This window comes from Lissotriton vulgaris, chromosome 1_1 (genome assembly GCF_964263255.1).
Source record: "Lissotriton vulgaris chromosome 1_1, aLisVul1.2, whole genome shotgun sequence".
NCBI classification, from domain to species: Eukaryota; Metazoa; Chordata; class Amphibia; order Caudata; family Salamandridae; genus Lissotriton; species Lissotriton vulgaris.
The window spans coordinates 1,803,087,467-1,803,111,426 of NC_141685.1; positions in this window are offsets into that span (position 1 = coordinate 1,803,087,467).

Genomic DNA, 23,960 nt, shown 5'->3' on the forward strand with positions numbered 1-23,960 from the left:
CAGCTGCAGCAATTACTCCCTGGACGCTTCCTGACGCTAGGAGATACAGAGAACACAGGACCTGTCCTGCACATGAGTGGCTATGGCATGTGTCCTGCATGACTGATGCTGCAGTATTGGGTCTACCTCAGCAATGAGATCTAAGATTGTGGCAACATTCAGCCTGTATTTATCATATATCTCCTCTTCCTTCTGCCCTAGCAAAGTGATGCACACTCTGTATATTCGGTCCTGTATCCTCCTTCATCTATAGAGCTGTTGCTCTTAGCCTAATCCTCCTTGCCACAATGTAGAGTGCTGCCACATTCAGATGCATTCTGGGACTGGTTATTTACTTTGCTGATGATGTACACCTGTTTTTTGTTATGTGAGATGTTTACCACCTGATTTGATTTCTTCTTATTTAAGAAATGCAAAGTGCATTTCTTGTATTTGCGATCTTTTGTTGCATCAGATTTTGCAATTTCTTATTTGCGAATACCTAATACAGAACCGCTATTACAGAGTCGGTATTTTGGTATTCGCTAATATTGCGAAATCTAGGATTTTCTATGAATTTGCTTCACGCATGGGTACAAGCTATTTTGCAATTGCAAATTGCCTTTTTTTTGCGATTCACAACGTTTGCGATCGCAAATTAGCTTGATGCATGTGGGCCTTAGTAACAAATTGTACAGCTTTAGCTTGAAAATGCTTTCCCAGTTTATATTCAAAGTCAAGAGGAATCATTTGAGCAAGTCTAGGTCTTGACGCCACAAGAAATAGAGTATTGAAATCTCTACAAGATATTGAATACTTAGCATTGAATGAACCAGAAAGTACAGATATTGTTAAAACTAATATGTTGGATAAGCACTATGCCAAAAGGAGTCCACACCTGGAAAACCTATGTCTCTATGAAGTACTGCAACATTACAACTTTAAAAGAAATGTTACAGAAAATATAAAGGAAGAAAAATATGCAGTAATTGGATGTGATGGATGTTTGGTAAAACAGGCCAAAGGAAATCTTATTAACCACAGAAACCTTAGTTGTGAAACTCCAGATAAAAAAGGAATTTTTCTGTTTAGCACTTCTGCATCTCTTCCAGCCTTGGCATGGTGAAATTGAATTACTTGGAGATTTTGACTGCTATGAAGATTCATTTATTGCATATAAAGATGACATTCAATGCACAAGTTTACCTTCTTATATACAAATGTTAAATGAAGAGATTGAACAAGAAACTACTATTATAGCTGAAATAGCTAGAGACAGTTCTCAAGAGGGTCAAAGTTCTGCTCCACTAAGTCAAGATCCACTAGGACAACCAATTATTGAAAATTAAGCAGCAATAGCCATGAATGAAGTAGAAATGGCAATGTAACAAGCACAACAGGATATCATTGAGTTGGGAAACTCGTAAGAAGAACTAAATATTAAACAAAATGAAATATATCAGCAAGTGAGAGGACAGATACAGCATGGTTTGCTGCATGAAAAAAATGCCAGGGCACATCATTTAAACCTATTCGAATGTACATGAGTGATCAAGCTGGAACAGGAAAACGTTTCTTATTTAAAGTGTTGACCAGTTGTCTACAAAAAAATTACTGAATCACATGTATCTTGTGTTGTAACAGCTCCAACTGGATTAGCAGCACACAACATCAATGTGATTACTTTACATCGATTACTCATGCTACCAGTTGAACATGAAAATAAATTGGAATATCAGAAGCTATCTGTGGAAGCTTGTTATGAAGTTTCAAGAGTACTGATAAAAATGAAACTTCTAATCATTGATGAGGTGAGCATGGTCTCAAAATTAATGTTTGCCTTTGTACATTTAAGAATGCAACAGATTTTAAAAACAGATTATGATGTTTTATTTGGAGGAAAACATGTAATTGTGTTCAGCGATCTACTACAACTTACTTATGTGAAAGGGCAACCAGTTTTTAAAATACTTGTCCATGAAGACACTAGGACATCTTTGGGAAGTATTGGAAATGTAAACATTTGATCTCATTTTGAATATAAAGAACTCATCAAGAATATACCACAAGTAAGTGATGAACATTATTGAAACATTCTTCAAGATATAAGAATTGGTGTTTTGACAAAACATGGTAAACAAGCTTTACAAAGTTGGCTACTAAGGAACTTGTTTACAAACAAAAACATAGCACCTGAAATACTGTCCCAAAAATTGGAGAAAATGAGTCTATGGTTTATGTAATGCCCACACTGTAAGAGTGTTCTACATTCAATTAAGAACTTTTGAAATTGGAAAAACAACCAATAGTGAAAATAGAAGCTATTGGAAAGGGGCGACCAATCGGTCCCCCCGAACGTATGGTGGAGTACCCCGATCCCCCCGGGAAGCCATTTTGGGCGGGAGGCGCGTCTCGGCTGGTATGCCCGAAGCGGCGTAGCCGGGGCGCGCTTTTTCCCACCCAAGAGTGGGTTGTCCTAGACACCGAAGCCATCCGCCACGCCCAGGGAGGCGGAAGGGGGCGGGTTCACGCCCGCCCCGAGAAGAATAAAAGGAGCCACAAGCCAAGAAAGCATCCTCTTGTTCCTGTGCTCTGAAGCTGCACCTCCTCGCTGCACGTGAGCTCGAGACGGAACGAAGAGCCAATTTTGAAATTTGTAATTTTCTTTTTTCTCTTCTAGCGCTGCAAATCATGCCGGTCAAGAGAGTCGCGAAGAAGGTCAGCACCGACCAGATGCTCCGGATGTTGGTGAAGGACATGGCAGAGATGAAAAGAAAAATGGCGGCCAGGGACGGTGCGGGAAGGCCGAAAAGACCCAACCCGCCGGAGGCCCCGGCCGGCAGAAGGAAGAGGGCCAGGAACGGGTCAAACGAGGACGAGGTCCCAGTTCCGGAGGCTCCCCCGATGAGCCCTCCTAGACCAGCGGAGATTCCCGCGCCGGCACCTGCCGAGGGTCAGCGGATCCCCGTTGTGGTTACCCCAGTGGACGAAGGGGACATGCCCCCGGAATTGGCCGCCCAGTTGGCGGCATGGCTGGGTAATAGCAGCGGGCGTTCCGTGGCTCCGGGGGACACGGCTGAGGAAGCCAAGCAATTAATGAGGCAGCTTCGGCAGTCTTGTGAGGCCGCGAAACCTACTTGTCCGTTTATTTCCCCGCAGGCCCCAGTAGAGCAACCCGCAGCGGGCACGAGTTCGGCAGCAACGGCGGTTACAGCGTCTAGCTCAGGTAAGCAGCTAATGCCGATTGCGGGGAAGGGGTCGGTACCCTCGAGAAGGGAGCGATTAGCTCAGCATATCCCGATGGAGGTCAAAGAACGGATATGGGCTGAGAAATACGTAAACATGTTCTCCTTACTAACCGACCATTATGAGATCGAGCATGTGAAAGTTCAGAAGGAACTCATGCATCCGAGTGTTTGGCGCGCAAAAATGGCCGCCTTTAGAGTCGATGAGACGATAGGTAACTGGGGTAGAGCATTTAGCATCTTCACGTCAATTATGGGGGAACGGAGACCCGATTTATTGACCGAGTTACCTGTGTACCAGTCGCGTATTATGGAATATTCGCAAACATATAGTGGCAATGAGTGGTTTTGTTATGATAATATTTTTCGTAAGGCCAAAGAGTTCGATCAGTCTATGACGTGGGATTGTTATGACTCCATTTCTTGGCAAAAGATGGAACAATCAGGCATGCTGAAGGCGCCACTGGTGGGGGGGGCGGGGGGGAACTTTCCCGCCAACCATCCTGGGCGCCCTTTCGGACAGGAGCAAGTATCGAGCATCACCCAAAGCCGAACGGCAATGCAGGTAAAAAAGGGGTATGCTGGAACTTTAACAGGGGAAAGTGTACGAGGCCACACGGGTCATGCAAGTTTCGACATGAATGTGGGGGGTGTGGACAGTCTTCGCATCCCGAGACCATGTGCAGAGCCAAAACGGGTGATAACGGCAGTAGGGGAAGCGCCAAACAGGTCTGACATAGTCCAATGGGCGGCTTTACCTACACCGGTTGATACCATGGCAATGATTCCTTGGCTCAGCGATTACCCTGATCATGTCTCCGCTGGGGTGCTGCGAGATGGGTTTTCTTATGGTTTCCGCATCCCGGTGGGGAATTTTCAGGGGAAAGCACAGTGTAGGAACCAACTCTCGGTCCTGCATAATACGGCAGTGGTGCAAGCAAAGATTGGGAAAGAAGTAGCCCGGGGTCGGGTGGCAGGACCATTCAACACGCAACCAGTTCCTAATTTCGTTTGTTCACCTTTGGGAGTGGTCCCCAAGAAGGACCGGGGTGAGTTCAGACTGATACATAATTTGTCAGCACCGAAGGATTTGTCAGTTAATGATGCAATAGACCCAGGGCTTTGTTCGGTGAGGTACGCATCCTTCGATGATGCAGTCGCCATGTTGAATCGCCTGGGGCCCGGAGCGCTGATGGCCAAATCCGACATCGAGTCCGCTTTCCGGTTGCTCCCGGTACACCCGGACGATCAGCGTCTCCTGGGCTTTATGTTTCAGGGGCGCTATTACATGGATAAATGTATGCCAATGGGCTGTTCCATATCGTGTGCTTATTTTGAAAAATTCAGTTGTTTTCTGCAATGGGCATTCACAAGGATTACGAGGTTTCAGCATGTCATGCATTATCTAGACGATTTTCTGTTTCTGGGGGCAGCCGGGGACACAGAATGTGCACATGCCCTAGATGAATTTTGTGATTTGATGAGACAGTTTGGTGTGCCATTGGCACCAGGTAAGACTGTGGGGCCCTCAACTTCGCTCGAGTTTCTTGGAATAGAGCTCGATTCCGAAGAAGGTTGCTTCCGCTTGCCAGAGGAAAAAGTGCGGAAATTCAGGGCTTCCCTTGAAGCATGTATTAGAGAAACTAAGGTGAGCTTGCATCAATTACAGCAGACTGTGGGACAGTTGAATTTCGCCCTTAGAGTAATGCCAATGGCCCGCCCTTTTTCCCGTTCGATTGCACAAGCCATGGTCGGTCTTAAAGAGGGGCATCACCGCACGAGGCTCTCGGCCGAGATTCGCGAGGACATGCGCATTTGGTTGGCATTCCTGGCGGACTTCAATGGTCGGGTTGTCTGGACGAAGCCGGCGGTGTCCTCCGAAGAGTTGGGGCTGTGGACAGATTCGGCGGGGAGTATAGGCTTTGGCGCCATCTTGGGCTCAAACGTGGCCGTCATGGTGGCACGAGTGTGGACTTACGAGTAACATTGCTTTCCTTGAACTGTTCCCTATTCTGGTGGCTTTGAAGACATGGCCTGAGGGGTTTAGGGATCACTCTGTGGTGTTCTGGTCTGATAACATGACCGTTGTTGAGTGCATCAATAGTCAGGCAGCACGATGCAAGTGGATCCTGAGGTTACTCAAGGAAATTGTTTTACTATGTATGCAATTGAACGTGCTCTTTAGAGCGAGGCATGTGCCAGGGGTACTGAATCAGGCGGCTGATGCGCTTTCTCGTTTCCGTATGCAGGCCTTCTGGGGTTTTCTGCCCACAGCGGACCCGGTGGCGGCACCATTTCCCGAAGCTCTCTGGTCTCTCGGTGCCCCGAACTACAAAACCTCGTGGGAGAGAGTTTAGCACCCAGGACAAGGAAGGCATATGAAGGGGCGTTCCGTTCATATTGGTCCTTTTTGGGTTCAGCTAGGGGAGAGCTTTGGGGTCAGGAAGAATTTGTCATAAAGTTTTTACTGTCTCTACGCAGGGCAGGAAAATCGGTGGCCACGGCCCAGAGGCATCGGGCGGCCATTTCCTTCATGGCACGGGCTCATGGTATCCAGGACCCTACAGCGTCTTTTGTGGTACAGAAAGCGCTGCGTGGGTGGCAACGCCTTGAGGGTCGCAGAGTAGATGAAAGGCACCCGATAGGTCTGGATAGGTTGGCCCTATTACTGTCCGTACTCCCTGCTACTTGTTCATCCCAGGCGGAAACAGTGTTATTCCGGGCCGCTTTTGCATTAGCATTTCATGGGGCTATGCGGGTAAGCGAACTCGTGGCAAAGAATAAGCAGGATACGGGGTGTGGACTGTGCCGAGAGCACATTCTAGTAAAAGGGGAGACGATGATTGTCTCGTTTGTCAGGTCCAAGACCGATCAGGGAGCGATCGGGGATAGTGTAGTAATCCGGCGGATCCCCGGATCTCCCATGTGCCCGGTTGCATGCGTCGAGGAATATTTGGCGCAGAGGGCGGCATCATGGGGGGGGACCTTGCTGAGGCATGCAGATGCCACCCCACTGACGAAGTTTCAGTTCCAGCGGGTGCTTGCAATGGCAATCTCGGCCGCGGGCCTGAACCCGGCCGAGTTTGAGACTCATTCCTTCCGGATAGGGGCGGCTACAGAGGCCACAGCCAGGGGTCTGAGTGTTGATAAAGTGAAACAGTTGGGGCGTTGGTCCTCGAATTGTTACAAAAGGTATGTGCGGTTGCACATGTTGTGAAGCTGATATCATGTACTCACGCTTCTTGTTTTTGTTTGATTACAGTTTCGCAAACCTACGAGGCGGGGCGGACTGTGCAGTCGGCCCGACACCTGGGAACCAGCGGTCAAAGATCACCGGCTGATGAAAGAGTGGTGTGGGTCGTGGGCCACTCATACGTGAGGCATGCCGGGGACGTATTCAAAGCAGGTGACATGATTCACACAGCTGGGGAATACGGGTACAGGGTGACCTTCTACGGAAGGGGCGGGCTCTGTATTGACCAGTTTCAACCTTTTCTTGAGGGTTTGTTAGGGCGGACAAGGTCACCGCCAGCTATAATCATAGTACATCTTGGGGGCAATGATTTGGTGACCACTGGTAGACGACTACTTCTCGAGGCGATACTATCCACAGTAAGTTGGTTGGCGAGGAGGGTTCCAGGGTGCACAATTGCATGGTCCCATATGATTCCACGAAAGGTGTGGCGGGGGGTGAATTCAGTGTCTGCTATAAATCATTCTGTGAAAAAGATTAACAACAAGCTTGGTAGACTGTTCCGTACAAGTACTTTGCATTCGATTCCTCATGGTTGTATCAGGGGGGACAATATGTATCTAGAGGACGGGGTCCATTTGTCCCGGGTGGGGAATTCTTTACTAATAGGAGACCTCGTAGCATGGTTAAGGAGTTTGCAACATGACCTTTAGGTAGGAGTTTTTTGTGGGGGGTCCGGATAGCCGGTCAACTATCCGGCCTGTGGCGGTAAGGTCATGATCGGTGAGCAGTCATTGGAAGATCCCTAGGGGGGGGCGTCACCCATTACGGATGGGAGCGCCCGGGGGGAGGTGGCCATTGGCTCCTCAACGGGGAGGCGGTCCCTTCTAAGGACGGGACGCCTAAAGGAAAGGGAAGGCGGTCAAGGCCCCTCCCTGGATAGGAGGGGCTACGGGCTCCTCCTGGGAATTTCCCGGGGCCAGGACATCTGCGACGGCAGATGTGGTAAGTTGTGTAGGGTGGGGAGGGGGGTCTACGCTACCTTCTAGACACCTCACACGAGTCCTCGGACGACCACGTACATGGCGTCGAGTTAACAGGGGCCCCCATCAAGACAAGGGAAATTGGTATGGCACACGAGGTGAAGTCCTCTGTGCGACCGCCCCTCACAAGTGAGGGGGGAGTTCTGGTTTAGGGATCTGACACCGGTTACGACCTTGCCGTTGGCCCTTAACGTTAGGATGTACAATTTCAATTTGAAATACAATTCTTGTAAGGATGTTAGTATCGGCTAGGAGAACCTTTGTATTAGATATATGTTAAGGTTAGCCAAACATCGTAATGTGGATATGAAATTGTACCTGATATGAAACTGTTATTTTAATGTTTTGATTTTGTTTCATATTTTAATAAATACGGCCGGGAAGGGTAACTCCCTTCCCGCCTTCCAAAAGTTCAAGAACTGTTTCCGGTTTCCCAATTATTGGGGATTGTGTTGAGAGGGGGTGGCGGGTATCTCAGCCATATGGAAAGGGGCGACCAATCGGTCCCCCCGAACGTATGGTGGAGTACCCCGATCCCCCCGGGAAGCCATTTTGGGCGGGAGGCGCGTCTCGGCTGGTATGCCCGAAGCGGCGTAGCCGGGGCACGCTTTTTCCCGCCCAAGAGTGGGTTGTCCTAGACACCGAAGCCATCCGCCACGCCCAGGGAGGCGGAAGGGGGCGGGTTCACGTCCGCCCCGAGAAGAATAAAAGGAGCCACAAGCCAAGAAAGCATCCTCTTGTTCCTGTGCTCTGAAGCTGCACCTCCTCGCTGCACGTGAACTCGAGACGGAACGAAGAGCCAATTTTGAACCCACCCACCATCCCCTGAAGACAGCAAGTTGTTGTGGTATAAAGTTTGTTTTTCATGGTTGGTTTTTCTTGCAGGTGGTTTCTGAATAAAGTTTATGATTCGGTTGCAAGAAAGTGGATAATTCTATGCGTATACTTTATTAAAGACATGCATCAGAGTGATTAGCAATGTTTAGATGTTAAGTAGAGATGTGATCCATTATAATTAGGTATGTCTCTTGTTTTTAGTCATTGATCTTGTCGTATTTATTGTTTGGTCGGGCGGTAAGGTCATGATCGGTGAGCAGTCATTGGAAGATCCCTAGGGGGGGGCGTCACCCATTACGGATGGGAGCGCCCGGGGGGAGGTGGCCATTGGCCCCTCAACGGGGAGGCGGTCCCTTCTAAGGACGGGACGCCTAAAGGAAAGGGAAGGCGGTCAAGGCCCCTCCCTGGATAGGAGGGGCTACGGGCCCCTCCTGGGAATTTCCCGGGGCCAGGACATCTGCGACGGCAGATGTGGTAAGTTGTGTAGGGTGGGGAGGGGGGTCTACGCTACCTTCTAGACACCTCACACGAGTCCTCGGACGACCACGTACATGGCGTCGAGTTAACAGGGGCCCCCGTCAAGACAAGGGAAATTGGTATGGCACACGAGGTGAAGTCCTCTGTGCGACCGCCCCTCACAAGTGAGGGGGGAGTTCTGGTTTAGGGATCTGACACCGGTTACGACCTTGCCGTTGGCCCTTAACGTTAGGATGTACAATTTCAATTTGAAATACAATTCTTGTAAGGATGTTAGTATCGGCTAGGAGAACCTTTGTATTAGATATATGTTAAGGTTAGCCAAACATCGTAATGTGGATATGAAATTGTACCTGATATGAAACTGTTATTTTAATGTTTTGATTTTGTTTCATATTTTAATAAATACGGCCGGGAAGGGTAACTCCCTTCCCGCCTTCCAAAAGTTCAAGAACTGTTTCCGGTTTCCCAATTATTGGGGATTGTGTTGAGAGGGGGTGGCGGGTATCTCAGCCATATGAGAAAATGGCACATGAAGGAGGTTTTATTCTTCTCTCAGATAAATTACAGTCAAATAGGATTATTTGGAAAAGTTTGTATCTAAGTCTGCAGGTTTAGAAAATACTTTATATGTATGTGTAAACTGTCTGATAATTTTGTGGGGTAATTTGAATGTAGAAAAAGGTGTAGTAAATGGAGCAATGAGAAACGTTTTTTATTTTGTAAATTTTCAGAACAAATATGGAATTGTATTTTTGAAGATTACATTTGATCAGAATGAAGAGGTAAAACAGATTGGACATTGTGGTGTTTGGTCTTTGCTTGTAAAAGACTTGTATGCTCATAGAAAACAGTTTCTTCTTTCTATAGCATATGCAGTAAACATTCATAAATCTCATGTTTTAAGTGTAGACAGTGCTTTGGTAAATATCAGCAGTACAGTGTTTAAAGAGGGCATGGCATACGTTGCATTGTCTTAAGTAAGAACATTATCTAGTTTGTATTTGATTGATTTTGATGGGAAAAGATTTGTGCTGATCCAAATTGTGTGAGAGAGTATAATCGTTTAGGAAGAGTTTATGCTCCTGATTTAGGTGAATATCCCGTATATGAGAAACATGTAGTGTGTCCAAAATGGAACTATGATAAATATTCTTCTGGGATTCAAAAAAAGAAAACAATTCAAAAGAATCATGAAGGTGCAAAGAAAATGAAACTGGACACTGTTGATGATATTGTAGGATGCCAGTTAGAAAATAATTAAGGCATCAACTGCTATGCTAATGTAATTGTGAATGTTGTGTTTTATCTAGAAGATCTTCATCATGAAATTATGGAAAATTGAGAAAAAAGATTCTGTTCTTTACTACAATACATTTTTCGAAAGTTGGTAACTGACAGCTGTAAAATCCATACTCCTTCCGGCATTTGGCATCTTTTGGATATATGTACTGGTCCATTGAAAATTACACTCGATATACAGCAAGATGCACAACAATTTCTTATGTTTATGCTTGGAGTATTGGAAGATGAAGGAAGATAGAAATTGAAAGTTCATTTGGACTAAGTTATAGTTGGGATCATAAATGTGAAGAGTGTTCATTTTCTTCTACCACTGAAATAGATACTGAATGATTCATATACTTGACGGTACCAGATTGCAAATCAGTATCTTGTAACAAATAGTAAAGACAGCCAATCAAGATATGAAATGTTCTCATTATAAATAAGAAATGTTGTCAACATTATATGTAGAAAGATTTGTAAAATATGTCACTTACAACATTGTAGAGCACATGGAAGAAAATTGGAAGCCAAAATTAAAACGTTTGCGGCAAGTCAAGTACGAATTTCAGGAAGAACTTTTAAAGCAGTGGCTATCATTTTCCATGATGGATCTACTATAAGATCCGGACACTATACTGTGCATTTAAAGTGCAATACAGGATGGACACATTACAATGATGCCCATTTGGAATTCAAATGTAGGTTGCCTTACGAATTACCAATTTCATATCTGATATTTTAGATGCCAAAGGTTTAAAAACATTATTCAGCATATTGGCAAGATGTGAACACAAATTAACAAGTTTGTTTTAAATATTTTCAATGCAAAAGTTTCGGGAACATTATTTGGCCTATTGGGAAGATGTGAACAATTAATGTATGGATTATTGTTTGTACTAATTCATATTGCTATTGAAAAATTGTGTTTAGAAACAAGTAGTACAAAATGTACTTGAGAGAAATAAAAGATTTAATGTGCTTGAAGAATGTAATTAAGAAACTGTAGATAGGTAAACACAGAGGTGCACAAATTCTAATTAATGCTCAACGCTGATTTGTATGTTTTTTGACAATCTCGTTGATAGGTTTTTTTTCCCCACTCTTGTATTATGATACTACATTAAAATCACTGTGTATGGTGACATTTGAATAGAATCTGAGAAGAGCAAAAAAAGGAAACTGAAAATGTGATGCAATTCTAAAGTGATGTGTTCTTAAAAGTATAATATTATATTCAATAACAGTTTTTCCTCTTTTTTACAGAAGGTAAGGTACCCTTGCACTCTTGTATTCACTCAAACAGAACATATGCACTTGTCCAATTACTCAGGCCGTAGCCATGAAATCATGGAATCATCTAGGCACTATCCATACATTCATCCATTCTGTCAAATACTATCCATGCGCTCATCTATGCCCTCAGGTGCTAACCCTGCACTCATGCATTCACATTGACATTACCCATGCACTCTTTCAATTGCCCATCAACGACCCATGAACTCATGCAATGACACTGCCCATGCACTCATCTATGCACTCAGGCACTACCCTTGCACTCTTGCATTCACTCAGGCAGTGCACATGCACTCCTCCAATCACCCAGGCAGTAGCCATGCACTCATTCAATCACAGAGGCACTACCCATGCACTCATTCATTCTGTCAAATACTACCCATGCATTCATCCATGCCCTCATGCACCACCCTGGCACTCATGCAATCACACAAGCTCCAACCATGCACTCCTTCAATCGCCCTAGCACTAGCCATGCACTCATGGAATCCCCCAGGCACTACCCATGCACTCATCCATGCACTCAGGCACTACCCTTGCACTTTTGTATTCAGTCAGGCAGTACACATGCACTCCTCCAGGCAACCAGGTATTACCCTTGCACTCATGCAATCACCCATACACTACCCTTCCACTCATCCATTCTGTAAAATATTGCCCATGCACTCATGCATGCCCTCAGGTGCTATTTTGTGGAAATAAACAAGGACCCCCTGAATGGGATAAATTTCCTGGGTCAGGGTAAACAGTATTATGCGAAGGTAACACCCAGGCAAATTAAAACAACTTATCTGGCAAACAAAGATATAATTAAAGGAAAACACAGTATAAGGAGAGAAAAAAATCAAACAAATTATGATAACATGAGAGATTTAATTATATTTATAAAAGTTGATATGAACATATTCAATAGTACAAATATTTCTTTAAAAAAGATGTTTTTTTAAAAACAATTCTTCAATCCAATTGATATGCAATGATCAGGGAAATATCAAAACATTGGTGATTCTCGAAATTAATTGGAGAGGTTGATTCCTGTCAACGCGTTTCGACACGTGTATTGTGTCTTCATCAGGACAATTTCAGCAGAATTCTTTGGATTTAAAACAAGAATTTTCTGACGTTTAAAAAAGTCTGTCTTGAAAAGGTGGGAGCTTCGTCTTTATTGCTAATCTTTTCTTCGTACGCCTTTCATAGTGCGTCTTTTGGAGTGTGCCGCATTTGGTGGGGGACACCTCCAATTCTGATAAGTATCAATATTCAACACTTTAAGGCACGAAGCAGAATTTGAACAAATCCTCTGTTAGATCCGGTGATCCTAGCGTGTTCTTATTCAATTGCGCTTTTGTATTCAGTCAGGAAGTACACATGCACTCCTCCAGGCAACCAGGTATTACCCTTGCACTCATGCAATCACCATACACTACCCTTCCACTCATCCATTCTGTAAAATATGGACTATGCACTCATGCATGCCCTCAGGTGATACTCTTGCACTCATGTGCTCATCCAGGCATTATACATGCACTTATCTGTGCACTCAGGCACTACCCTTGCACTCTTGCATTTACTCAGGCAGTACACATTCACTCCTCCAATCACCCAGGCAGTAGCCATACAGTCATACAATAACCCAGGTACTACCCATGCACTCATCCATGCCCTTAGGCACCAGCCCTGCACTCATGCAATTACACAGGCACTAACCGTGTACTCCTTCAATTGCCCCATCACTAGTCGTTCACCCATGCAATCACCCAGGCACTACACATGTACTCATCCATGCACTCAGGCACTACCCTGGCACTCTTGTATTGAGTCAGGCAGTACACATGCACTCCTTCAATTACCCAGGTATTACCCTTACACTCATGCAATCACCCATACACTACCCTTCCACCCATCCATTCTGTCAAATAGTACACATGCACTCATGCATGCCCTCAGGTGCTACCCTGATACCCATGCAAACACACAGGCACTACCCATGCACTCATCCAGGCACTCACCCACTATCCCTGCACTAATGGAACCATGCAAGCAGTACTCATGGACTCCTCTAATCACCCAGACACTACCCATGCACTGATACAATTACTCACACAGTACCTACCCATGCACTCATCCATGGACTAAGGCAGTATGCATGCACTCATGCAATCTCAGCGGCACTACCCATGCACTCGTCCAATCACTCAAGGAGTACACATGCAGTACTGCAAACACCCAGGCTGTAGCCATGCACTCATGCAACCACCAAGGCACTACCCATGCAGTCATACATTCTCCTAAATACTACCCATGCTGTGCACTATGCATGCCCTGAGGCACTTCTCGTGCACTCATCCAATCACACAGGCACTACCTATGCACTCCTTCAGTTGACCAGACACTGCCCACTCACTCCTTCTATAACCCAAGCACTACTCATGTACTCCTCCAATCAACCAGATACTACCCAGGCACTCATGTCAACAGCCAGACACTACCTATGCACTCATCCATACACTGAGGCAGTACCCCTGCACTCTTGCAATCACTCAAGCAGTACACATGCACTCCTCCAATCACCCAAGCAGTAACCATGTACTAATGGAATGTCACAGGTATTACTCATGCACTCCTCTAATCACTCCGTCAGTACACGTTCACTGCTCCAAACACCCAGGCACTACCCATGCACTCAAAAGTATTCTCAGGCACTTCTAATGCACTCCTCCATGCACGCAGGAACTACCCTCCACTCTTTCAATCACTGAGTCAGTACATATGCACTCCTCCAATCAGTCAGGCAGTAGCCATGCACTCCTATAATCGTCCAAGCACTAGCCATGCAGTCATGCACTCATCCATGCACTCAGACACTACCCTTGAACTCTTGAATTCACTCAGGCAGTATGCATGCACTCCTCCAATCACTCAGGCATTACCCCTGCAGTCATGCAATCACCCAGCCACTGCCCTTGCACTCATCCATTCTGTCAAATACTACCCATGCACTCATACATGCAGTAAAGACAAAACCCTTGCACTCTTGTTTTCCCTCAGACAGAACATATGCACATGTCCAATGACCCAGGCCATAGCCATGCACTCCTGGAGTCATCTAGGCACTACCCATACATTCATCCATTCTAACAAATGCTACCCATGCACTCACCCATACCCTCAGGTGCTACACCTGCACTCATCTATGTATTCAGGCACTACACTTGCACTCATGTATTCAGCCAGGCAGTACAGATGCACTTATCCATTCAACCAGGTATTACCCTTGCACTCATGCAATCACCCATACACTACCCTTCTACTAATCCATTTTGTCAAATATTACCCATGCACTCATGCATGCCCTCGGGTTCTACCCCTGTACTCTTGTAATCACACAGGCACAACCCATGCACTCCTTCAATCACCAAGGCACTACCCGTGCATTCATGCAATCACCCAGGCACTACCCATTAACCCATCAGCCCTGGGGACCGCCACCCCAAGGGCTGGCTCCTGCAGTGTCTTGCGGCTCCCACCCTGTCATTGCAAACTGCTTTCCTATTTGGAAGACAGAGATTGCTTTTCCTCAGGAGGAGCAGCATGTTAGCTGCTCTCCATGAGGAAAAGCAATGTCGGCTCCCGAAGGACACGGGGAGCCGGCTGGAACCGTGGGGGCATTGGGGCTCCCCCCACAGTCCCCAACGTATTATATAAGCCCCGGGGGGTGGGGTCCCGGGGATAATAAAAATTAGTGATAGGGGCAAACTTTTTTTTTAGGGGGACATTAGGAGTCGCGCACTAAGCGCTGCGCTCATTGCGGCCCCTGACGTGCACACATTGGATGCAAGGCTTCTAATCCGTAGGGGGCGTGACTCAGGCACGTGCAGTGCATGACTTGCACGCACTGGCTGCACGACTTTGACGCGTTGGGTGCGCGGCTCCTAGCCAAAAAACAAATCATATTTTTCAAATATACATCAAGCTTATGTGTTTAGTTGTTTGGTGGCTCTAAAAAGAGACCTTGTGTTTATTGAGAGATATCTGTACCTACATGTAAGTAACAATGCAGAGTCTAAAGTTCAAGAGGAAGACTCTGTTCCCCTCATCTGTAAAATGTACACCATCTTTCCTAGAGATGCCATGCATATTGAAACGCAGATTATTGTGGGAAATGGACCCTATTCTATAGTCTCGGAGAAAAGCAGAAACAGATTTATTCACATGTGTCCTAGCTTTCTCAATCTGTGGACAAAATTGAATGGACAAGTTCCCTTTCTGCCTTTGGCATATGTTAGAATAGACAACGGCAGTTTGGTGGAAAAGTGACATCAGTTCTCCAAAGGTGTCCTTCATAAGCATTTCCAGACCTACCCCATCAAAGTGCCTAGGTCATTGCCACCACAGTGCACAATTATGAGGTCAGGGTGTTGGAGATGCAAAAAGGATTTAACCAATGGCATCAAATGGTGCTACTTTAACCCTCTCTGTCCAATCCATTTAATGTCTACATTTGGTAAAACTAGGTCTTTGTGAATTCCTTTGTGTTCTGTATTCCTTTGGCTTGAGAAAATATAGCTGTGTCCCACAATCCATACTTTAAGCATCTTGAAGGGAAGTTGGGATGCACTCAGATGATCTCTGTAAATGAAGTGGCAGTTTGAAAACTAAGATTTTTATAAAATGGTGGATAACATGCAGTGTTTAAAAAAGAAAATAAATCTTTGTTTGACAACATTCTACACTGAAATCTAGGGTGCATGTTTCTGTTTTTTTAAAAGCATGATTTGTATTGGTTTACAAAAACTGATTGAAAAGACCATTACATAGGATAAGCTGGTATATTTAGAAGTCAAGCACACTTGCTGTTTTGATTAGCAACATTGTGTGATGAACTTTTGACCTCTGTGCTCAGTTAAGTGTTCCATGAAGTGTTTCTATGGTAACAGGCAGAAGGCAGTAAGAGGGTAGGGTTGAAATGTATGTCATTTGGAAAGGATTGGAATGTGTAACCAAAGAAAATGTGTGTTTCCTTTTGAATTAATGAGGGAAGCAATGTGATTTGGTTCTGGTGAGAGGTGTTCAAAACAGAAATTCTGCTGTTTGACTGATATACTTCTTATTCTACAAAATAATTTGAAAGGTAAGTTATTAATTTGTGAGGGAATCTATGTGGTGCATTTTGATTTTAATCAGACCAATGTGCTTGTCCTGCTAAAGTGCAGGGAATACTTTTTTTCTCTCTAGAAATTCACTGTGAGTGTGTGTGTATTTAAAAAGCATTCCGAGATAAGCATGTGTGTATTTTATGTGCTTGCAGACAGATATCTATGCTGTTCTCATGTTTTGGTAGAATTAGAAACCAGTTATTTCTACATTAAAATGTGTTTTGGTAAAATGCAATGGATAGTGTTGGTTGTCTAGAGTCTCACAGTAAGTTTTGGGTACATTTCGGAAGCATTCTGATAGATGCACTCTATACTAATGTGTAGTAGAAAATGTTGTGCAATGTGCAAAGTCACCTAAAGTCTTGTTGAGTGGTAAATGTGTTTTGGTAAAATGCAAGGGATAGAGTTGCTTGAGTAGAATCATACAGTGAGTCTGTGCATTTAGGAATCACTCTGAGAGAAGCATTTTGATAGTGCATGTGTTTCCCGACATGTAATTGGTTAAAAACTTATTGTGTTCTCACATTTTGGTAGAATTGGAAAATAGTCACTGGTTAGTATTAATAGAAAAATGCAGTTCTGAAATATATGGAATGCATGCTTGATGTTTTGCAGACAAATAAGTACATGTAGTCTTGCAGTATGATTTCCTACACAACCCAAACACCACTGCACTACTGTAAACCCTTAATCTACCTCCAGCACAACCACCTACATTACCCATTCACCACTTTACAATCCTAAACCATAAATCTACCCCAGTACAACCTCCTACACAAAGAAAACACTACTTTATTTCCTAGAACACAACCCTACCTCGACCTCCTACACTACACAAACACCGCTGCACTACCTTAAACTCTAAAAGGCTATCCCTAGCATGATCCCCTACAGTACATAAACACCACTGAACTATGCTAGAACACTACCCCAGCATGACTCCCTATGCTATCCAGATACCTTTTCACTACCCTAAAGCTTAAATCTATCACAGCTGGACCCCTTACACTACCCAAACAGCACTATACTATCCTACTACTGTATTTACAGGAAATATTGTTATTTGTCCAGAATCGCACTGTGAGTCAGGGTCCATTTGGGGAAATTGAGAGACAATGATTTGGTTGCTTAATGTGTTTTCAAACATATAAATACATGTACTCTTGCAGTGACACTATCCCTAGCACGATTCCCTATACTACACAAATAGAGGTTGTCTACCCTAAACCCTTAATCTACCTCCAGCACGATCGCCTATACTACCCATTCACTACTGCAGTACCCTAAACCCTAAAACACTACTCCAGCACAACTGCCTACACTACTCTAACACTATTGTACTACTCTTAATCTTAAATGTACCCCAGCACAACCTCCTACACTACCCAACCACCAGTGTACTTTCCTAGAACAATACCCTACCACGAGCCCCTACACTACACAAACACCACTGCACTCTTAAACCCTAAAACACTATCCCTAGAATGACCCCGTACAGTACATACACACCACTACACTATGCTGGAACAGTACCCCAGCATGACTCCCTACACTACCTACACACCATTTCACTACCCAAAACTTACATTTATCACAGCAGGACTCCTTACATTCCCCAAACATCACTATACTACCCTAATACTGTAATTATAAGAAGTATTGTTATTTGTTCTAGAATCACACTGTGAGTCAGTGTCCATTTGGGGAAATTGAGAGCCAATGATTTGGTTGATTTATGTGTTAGTAGACATATAAATACATGTACTCTTGCAGTGACACTATCCCTATCAAGATTCTCAATACTACACAAAGACCAGTGCACTACCCTAAACCCTTAATTTACCTCCAGCACGATCACCTACAGTACCCATTCAATACTGCAGTACCCTAAACCCTAAAACACTACTGCAGCACAACTGCCTACACTACTCAAACACCATTGCACTACCCTAAACCTCAAATTTACCCCAGGCCAATCTCCTACACTACCGAAACACCACTGCACTACCCTAGAACACTACCCCAGCACTACCCCATACTCTACACAAACACAACTGCACTACCTTAAACCCTAAAACACTATCCCTAGCATGACCTAGTACAGTACATAAATACTACTGCACTATGCTAGAACACTACCCAGGCATGACTACCTACACTACCTAAACACCATTTTACTACCCTAAAGCTTAAATCTATCATGGCCGGACCCCTTACACTACCCAAACACCACTATACTACCCTACTACTGCATTTATAAGAAATATTGTTATTTGTCTAGAATCACAATGTAAGTCAGTGTCCATTTGGGGAAATTGAGAGACAATAAATTGGTTGGTTTATGTGTTTGCAGACATATAGCACGATTCCATATACTATACAAACACCAGTACACTACACTTCCCATTCACTACTGCAGTACCCTAAACCCTAAAACACTACCCCAGCACGACCTCCTACACTAATCAAACACCACTGTACTACACTAGAACAGTACTCCACAATGACCCCCTAAACTACACAAACATCACTGCAGTACTGTAAACTCTAAATCTGTACTGTTAAACGATAGTGACTGTTTATGTACCATGTAGTAATCCATTTACTAAAGTAAAAGTGAACGAGTTATGAATTCACTCAGTGTCTCTCCTTATAGTATTGTGATCATTTTCTTAATATGCATGTACTCATAAAGTGCTTCAGGTTTTAGAATTAATGGAGTGCTTCAAACTGGTATGTACTGCTGTTACCAACTTCACAGTTGTGCTTCATGCCTAAAATTTCTTAGGTAGAATTTATATGGAATGTGTTTGTATTGTAATAAAAAAGTATAATTTAAAAGTTATTAATAAATATTTATTTATGATTTTTTTTTACAGATACTGTTTATCATCATTAAAAAAAGTTATCATGCCAGAGAAAAAAAAGAAAAGAAAAGCTCAGAAGAAGGATACTTACTTGAAAAAGAGTCAACCACAAGTATTGGAAGACCAACATAATGTGTCTAAAAAGAGAAAAATGGCTGGTAAGACCACAAAGGATTTCATTAAAAATATTACTAGATTCAGAAAAAAAATGGAAATGTTCAAAGCAGTGAAAATGTTTCAAACAAAGCAAAAAAGTGGAAAGATTAGGAAAGGAAAAAAAGGCAATGTACATACAAAGGATACAACTTATAGTAAAAAAAGAGAAATTCAATATAAAGAAATACGCAAAAAAAATATTTTACAACAGAATAGTCCATAATGTAGAAAGAGAACACTATTTTATAAAAAGAAGAAGCACATCAAATCTATTGTTGAAAAGGCTTTTGAAGTAAAAAGGAAATTATTCATTTTATTATTAAAGAGAATTTGATCACTAGATAGACCAATACATTTAATGAAGGCCAAAAGTAAGAGGAAAAGAGTAATTAACAAAAGTAATTTTTTTGATATTTTCTTAGGGCAATGGAAATCCAGTTCAAGTTCTGAGCCTTTTTTTAATGAAGAGAGTTATTTACAGAGCAATGATTTGTTGCATGCAGTTGACATCAGTGGTCGAGCTTATGAGGTTAGAAATGGTTGTCCAATTGAGAAAGATAAAATGGTTCCTAGAAATGCAGAAGAAGTGATAGCTGTTGAAGTTCTAGGCAGACGTCCTAAAGCCCCAGTGTACACTTGGGATTGTAGTAGTATTTGTAGTGTACGACAAGAATCTATTGATAAATTATGTAATTTCTTACAAGCATATTGTAAAAAAAAGTGTTAAACAAAAGATTAAGGTTTTACAAGGACTAGACCCTTGCAGAGTGAGAAAACATACTGGTTTGCAAGGTCATTCTCTGGCTTGTCTTTCGAGGAAAGCATGTCAAAGTGTTTTTCATCATTACAGGATGTTGGCTGTACATCATACTCAAATGCGGAAGTTAGTGAGAAGATTGTATTATGCAAAAAGTCCAGCACTAAAGTTAAATGAGTTGAACAGTGCTCTTTTGTATGGGTCAGTATCAGATGTGAAAAAGGTTTGTGGTGATATTGAGTTTTGCTACTTTGGTCCTGAAGAAGAGAGTGAAGAAACTCAGACATTAATAGAAGAAAATGTTGTAGAGAATGTTGAACATAGTTGTACAAAAAATTTTGAAAGTGAAATTATAAAGTTTAAGGTGATTTCAGGAGAAAGGCCAAATGTTTCTTGTATTTGTTGTCGCCGAAATCACTACAAAAATCCGACTAGGAGTGTTGATCTGTATTTAAAAAGTGAAAAAGAAAATAATGATACGTGGAAAGAATTTGCAACTTCTTTGTTGGTAGAGCATTGTTTTTATTTGGGTTCTGATCAGAGTATTTGTAAATATTGTTATAACAAATAAGATGAGATTAAAATGCCTGCTAGAGCTGTTCATAATAATCTAGAGTTGGTTGCTATTCCTCCAGAACTGATAGATTTAAACACGTATGAGTCTATTCTCATTCAATGTGTGCACCCATTTCAGTCTATTGTTCGTATGGAGCCTAAAACAGACAAATTGCCGCCTTCAGATTTACAAAGAGGATTAAAAGGATGAGTTGTGTATTTACCGTTAGATTTAAAGAAAAATATTGAAACTATTTGTGTAGAGAGTGTAGAAAGTGAACAACTAGTTATTCTTGTTATTGGTGTGCCGACTTAGAATAAGAAAATCTGGCAGGAGTTAGTGGATGTTAGTAAAGTGCAAAAGGCAACATTGTATTTGATTGAGAACAATACATACTATAAGAATGTTTATATCGGAGAAGAAGAAATAGTTTTAGCAGAAGATACTGAAATGTCAAGTGGACAAATTGAAAAAGTGTATATGTTAAGATGTGAAGAAATCTACGAACACTACAGGGTGCATCCACTTCATTCAAAAGAAGTGATGGAGAACACTATTGATTTGTTCCAAATGAAAAAAGCAAAAGGAACTCCCATGAGTGTATGGGAAGAGAGCTTGGAAGCTCATTTTTTTCCGCAGTTGTTTCCAACAGGAAAAAGAGGACGATATGATGAACATCCTGTGCAGATTCCTGCATCTGAATATCGGACATCATGAATATATGCAGAAGATCCAAGATTTCGACAATGTATCCCTTATATATTTCATCTTTTGTTTGAAAGTGACTTGTCTGGACTTTCATATGCAGTTAATCATATTCTAAAAACTGGAATACATCTGCAAAATGTATCTGCAAAAGGTTTGATGGATAAAGTGCACCAGAGAGATGATCATCTAGAATCTCAGCTCATTAATCTTATGGCATGTCAGCGTGGGACTAATGAATATTGGTACCGTCGTCATGGAGAACTGAAATGTATGCTTAGGAACTCCAACATGGTTCCTTACCCCAAGCTGTGCCGAGTACGCTTGGGATGATTTCCTAGAACTTCTTTAAGAGGCAAATTCCAATATAATTTTTTTTTAATATAAGACACCAGGAGAATTGTGCTCTTTGGATCCTGTTAATGTATGCAGGTATTTCAATCATAGATTTGAGGTTATGATGTTTTTTATCTGCAATAAAAACAATCCTCCTCTTGAAGAAGTTGTGGATTTCTTTTGGAGAAAGGAGTATGAAGCAAGAGGTGCTCCTCATATACATATGCTGTTATGGATTAAGGACGCTCCCAAATTTGGAACAGATGCAGATGCTACTGTTTTGAGTTTTATTGAGCAATATGCAACGTGTGATGTACCCAAAAGCACAGAATAAAACAACTTAAGAGCACAAGTGTTACCATTCCAAAGCCACTGATGTGGAAAATACTGTTGACGAAAGTACAAATGTAAGGACAAGTTCTACACCAAATGTCATTTTGCATTTTCACATCCTGTAATGTCCAAAGGAAGAGTGAAGAATGAACAGTTTTATGTCATCTTTGTGACATACTATCACAAGAAAGTCTCCAAAAAATACCTACAACTTAAGAAGAAATGAAGAGTCAAAATACATAAATGACTACAACCAGTCATTTTGTCCATGTGGAATGCTAACATGGATATTCAATATGTTGCGGACAATTCCATTGCTGTTGCTCGATATGTAACATCCTACATTACAAAATCAGAATAAAAGGAATTGAAAGAAATGTGGGAAGAGATTTCTCACAAGAAGACTCTCAGTAAGAAATTTTACAGTTTCAGTTTGAAGATGTTTTCCCATCGAGAAATTGGAGCACATGAATGCTCAGATTGGTTATCATTTGCAAGTCTATACTCCAAATCTAGAAGCAATGCAAAATCGAGTACTGAAATCTGTACAAGAAATTGACTATTTAGCAGCAAAAGATCCCGAAAGTACAGATATTTTGAAAACGAATATGTTGGACACATATTACCCAAACAGAAATCATCATCTTGAGAACATGTGTCTCTATGAAGTGCTGCAAAACTACACTTTCAAACGGAATACTACAGAGAACATCAATGATGAAAAATATGGAGTCATTGGTTCCGAAGGATGTTTGGTGAAACAAGCGAAAGTAAATTTGATTAATGACAGGAAGCTGATTTGCGACACTGCTGATGAAAGGGAATTTTACTATTTGGCCCTTTTACAACTATTCAAACCATGGCGTTCAGAACTGGAATTCCTTGGAGATTCCCAGAGCTATGAAGATTCCTTTAATGCTTGTAAAGATAGCATACAATGCAGTGCTTTTGCAAACTATGTGAAAATGTTGAACGATAAAATTGATCAAGAAGGTACAATTGCAGCTGAAATTGCTAGAGACAGTTCTCAAGACAGTCAAGGTTCTGCTGCGCTGAGTTAAGATCCACTAGGACAACCAATTGTTGAAAATGAAGCAGTAATCGCCATGAATGAGGTGGAAACAGCAATGCATCACACTCAAGAAGATATAACCAACTTAGCAAACTTGGAAGAACAACTAAATGTTGAGCAAAAACAAATATATGAGCAAGTGAGACAACAGATTGACCACGATGGATTACTTCATGAAAAGAAAGAGTGCTCATGCACGTCATTTCAACCTATCCGAATGTATGTGAGTGGACAAGCTGGAACAGGAAAAAGTTTTTTAAGTAAAGTAATCACCAGTTATCTACAGAAAACCACTGAGTCGCATTTGTCTTGTGTTGTCATTGCTCGAAATGAGTTGGCATCACACAACATTAAAGGAAATACTTTACATTGTTTACTAATGCTACCTGTAGAGCATGAAAACTAATTGTAATGCCACAAGCTATCTGGAGAAGCTTGTTGTGCAGTTTCGAGAGTCTTGAAGAAAATGAAATGAAATGAGGTAAGCATGGTATCAAACTTAATGCTTGCGTTTGTGCATTTAAGAATGCAGCAAATTCGTAAAACAGAGTACGACGTGTTATTTGGAGGAAAACGTCATAGTTTTTGGAGATCTACTGCAACTGAATCCTGTAAAAGGACAACCAGTATTTAAAACACTTGCGCATGAAGACACCAGAAAGTCTCTG